Source organism: Chiloscyllium plagiosum, unplaced genomic scaffold (assembly GCF_037043375.1).
Source record: "Chiloscyllium plagiosum isolate Xiang-an unplaced genomic scaffold, Cpla_swu_hap1 HiC_scaffold_1, whole genome shotgun sequence".
Classification (NCBI taxonomy): domain Eukaryota; kingdom Metazoa; phylum Chordata; class Chondrichthyes; order Orectolobiformes; family Hemiscylliidae; genus Chiloscyllium; species Chiloscyllium plagiosum.
The window spans coordinates 164284107-164288002 of record NW_028270139.1 but is presented as its reverse complement, the minus strand read 5'-3'; positions in this window follow the sequence as shown (position 1 = coordinate 164288002).

The window sequence follows — 3896 nt, the reverse complement described above, 5'->3', positions numbered from 1 at the left end:
AGGGGAGAGAGAGAGAGAGAAGTAACTGGCAGGGGAGAGAGAGAGAGAGAAGTAACTGGCGGGGGGGAGAGAGAGAGAGAGAGAGAGAGAAGTAACTGGCAGGGGAGAGAGAGAGAGAAGTAACTGGCAGGGGAGAGAGAGGGAGAGAGGTAACTGGCAGGGGGGGAGAGAGAGAGACAGAGAGAGAAGTAACTGGCAGGGGAGAGAGAGAGCAGTAACTGGCAGGGGAGAGAGAGAGAAAGTAACTGGCGGGGGGAGAGAGAGCGAAGTAACTGGCAGGGGGGAGAGAGAAAGAGAGAGAGAGAAGTAACTGGCAGAAGAGAGAGAGAGAAGTAACTGGCGGGGGGAGGAGAGAGAGAAGTAACTGGCAGGGAAGAGAGAGAGAGAAGTAACTGGCGGGGGGGGGGGAGAGAGAGAGAGAGAGAGAGAGAGAAGTAACTGGCGGGGGGAGGAGAGAGAGAGAGAGAGAGAGAAGTAACTGGCAGGGGGGAGAGAGAGAAGTAACTGGCAGAGGGGGAGAGAGAGAGAGAAGTAACTGGCAGGGGGGGAGAGAGAGAAGTAACTGGCAGGCGGAGAGAGAGAGCGAAGTAACTGGCAGGGGGGGAGAGAGAAAGAGAGAGAGAGAAGTAACTGGCAGAAGAGAGAGAGAGAAGTAACTGGCGGGGGGAGGAGAGAGAGAAGTAACTGGCAGGGAAGAGAGAGAGAGAAGTAACTGGCGGGGGGGGGAGAGAGAGAGAGAGAGAGAAGTAACTGGCGGGGGGAGGAGAGAGAGAGAGAGAGAGAGAAGTAACTGGCAGGGGGGAGAGAGAGAAGTAACTGGCAGAGGGGGAGAGAGAGAAGTAACTGGCAGGGGGGGAGAGAGAGAAGTAACTGGCAGGCGGAGAGAGAGAGAGAAGTAACTGGCAGGGGGGGAGAGAGAGAAGTAACTGGCAGGGGGGGGAGAGAGAGAAGTAACTGGCAGGGGGGAGAGAGAGAAGTAACTGGCAGGGAGAAGGGAGAGAGAGAAGTAACTGGCAGGGGAGAGGGGGAGAGAGAGAAGTAACTGGCAGGGGAGAGAGAGAGAAGTAACTGGCAGGGGAGAGAGAGAGAAGTAACTGGCAGGGGAGAGAGAGAGAGAAGTAACTGGCAGGGGAGAGAGAGAGAGAAGTAACTGGCAGGGGAGAGAGAGAGAAGTAACTGGCAGGGGAGAGAGAGAGAGAAGTAACTGGCAGGGGAGAGAGAGAGAAGTAACTGGCAGGGGAGAGAGAGAGAAGTAACTGGCAGGGGAGAGAGAGAGAGAAGTAACTGGCAGGGGAGAGAGAGAAAGAGAGAGAGAAGTAACTGGCAGGGGAGAGAGAGAAGTAACTGGCAGGGGAGAGAGAGAGAGAGAGAGAGAGAGAAGTAACTGGCAGGGGAGAGAGAGAGAGAGAAGTAACTGGCAGGGGAGAGAGAGAGAAGTAACTGGCAGGGGAGAGAGAGAGAAGTAACTGGCGGGGGGGAGAGAGAGAGAAGTAACTGGCGGGGGGGAGAGAGAGAGAGAAGTAACTGGCGGGGGGGAGAGAGAGAGAGAAGTAACTGGCGGGGGGGGGAGAGAGAGAGAGAGAAGTAACTGGCGGGGGGGAGAGAGAGAGAAGTAACTGGCGGGGGGGAGAGAGAGAGAGAAGTAACTGGCGGGGGGGAGAGAGAGAGAGAAGTAACTGGCGGGGGGGGGAGAGAGAGAGAGAGAAGTAACTGGCGGGGGGGGGAGAGAGAGAGAGAGAAGTAACTGGCGGGGGGGGGGAGAGAGAGTAGTAACTGGCGGGGGGGAGAGAGAGAGAAGTAACTGGCGGGGGGGGGAGAGAGAGAGAAGTAACTGGCAGGGGAGAGAGAGAGAGAGAAGTAACTGGCGGGGGGGAGAGAGAGAGAAGTAACTGGCAGGGGGGAGAGAGAGAGAGAGAGAGAAGTAACTGGCAGGGGGGAGAGAGAGAGAGGGAGAAGTAACTGGCGGGGGGGTGAGAGAGAGAGAGAGAGAGGGAGAAGTAACTGGCGGGGGGGGAGAGAGAGAGAGAGAGAGGGAGAAGTAACTGGCAGGGGGGAGAGAGAGAGAGAGAGAGGGAGAAGTAACTGGCGGGGGGGTGAGAGAGAGAGAGAGAGAGGGAGAAGTAACTGGCAGGGGGGAGAGAGAGAGAGAGAGAGAGAGAGAAGTATCTGGCGGGGGGGGAGAGAGAGAGAGAGAGAGGGAGAAGTAACTGGCGGGGGGGTGAGAGAGAGAGAAGTAACTGGTGGCGGGGGGAGAGAGTGAGAGAAGTAACTGGCGGGGGGGGAGAGAGAGAGAAGTAACTGGCAGGGGGGAGAGAGAGAGAGAGAAGTAACTGGCAGGGGGGAGAGAGAGAGAGAGAGAGAGAGAGAGAGAGAGAGAGAGAGAGAGAGAGAGAGAAGTAACTGGCGGGGGGGGGAAGAGAGAGAGAAGTAACTGGCGGGGGGGAGAGAGAGAAGTAACTGGCGGGGGGGGAGAGAGAGAGGAGTAACTGGCGGGGGGGGGAGAGAGAGAGAGAGAGAGAAGTAACTGGCGGGGGGGGAAGAGAGAGAGAGAGAGAGAGAAGTAACTGGCGGGGGGGGAAGAGAGAGGGAGAGAGAGAGAAGTAACTGGCGGGGGGGGAAGAGAGAGGGAGAGAGAGAGAAGTAACTGGCGGGGGGGGAAGAGAGAGAGAGAGAAGTAACTGGCGGGGGGGGAAGAGAGAGAGAGAGAGAGAGAGAAGTAACTGGCGGGGGGGAGAGAGAGAGAGAGAGAGAGAGAAGTAACTGGCGGGGGGGGGTGAGAGAGAGAGAAGTAACTGGCGGGGGGGTGAGAGAGAGAGAAGTAACTGGCGGGGGGGGGAGAGAGAGAGAAGTAACTGGCAGGGGAGAGAGAGAGAGAGAGAGAAGTAACTGGCGGGGGGGGGAGAGAGAGAGAAGTAACTGGCGGGGGGGGAGAGAGAGAGAGAGAGAGAGAAGTAACTGGTGGCGGGGGGAGAGATAGAGAGAGAAGTAACTGGCGGGGGGGGAGAGAGAGAGAGAGAGAGAAGTAACTGGTGGGGGGGGAGAGAGAGAGAGAAGTAACTGGCAGGGGAGAGAGAGAGAGAGAGAGAGAAGTAACTGGCGGGGGGGGGGGAGAGAGAGAGAAGTAACTGGCGGGGGAGAGAGAGAGAGAGAGAAGTAACTGGCGGGGGGGGGAAGAGAGAGAGAGAAGTAACTGGCGGGAGGGGAGAGAGAGAGAAGTAACTGGCACGGGAGAGAGAGAGAGAGAAGTAACTGGCAGGGGAGAGAGAGAGAGAGAAGTAACTGGCAGGGGAGAGAGAGAAGTAACTGGCAGGGGAGAGAGAGAGAGAGAAGTAACTGGCAGGGGAGAGAGAGAGAGAAGTAACTGGCAGGGGAGAGAGAGAGAGAGAGAGAAGTAACTGGCGGGGGGGAGTGAGAGAGAGACAGAAGTAACTGGCAGGGGAGAGAGAGAGAGACAGAAGTAACTGGCAGGGGAGAGAGTGAGAGAGAAGTAACTGGCAGGGGAGAGAGAGAAGTAACTGGCAGGGGAGAGAGAGAAGTAACTGGCAGGGGAGAGAGAGAAGTAACTGGCAGGGGAGAGAGAGAGAAGTAACTGGCAGGGGAGAGAGAGAGAGAGATGTAACTGGCAGGGGAGGGAGAGAGAGAGAGAGAGAGAGAAGTAACTGGCAGGGGAGAGAGAGAGAGAGAAGTAACTGGCAGGGGAGAGAGAGAGAAGTAACTGGCAGGGGAGAGAAAGAGAAGTAACTGGCAGGGGAGAGAGAGAGAGAGATGTAACTGGCAGGGGAGGGAGAGAGAGAGAGAGAGAGAGAAGTAACTGGCAGGGGAGAGAGAGAGAGAGAAGTAACTGGCAGGGGAGAGAGAGAGAAGTAACTGGCAGGGGAGAGAAAGAGAAGTAACTG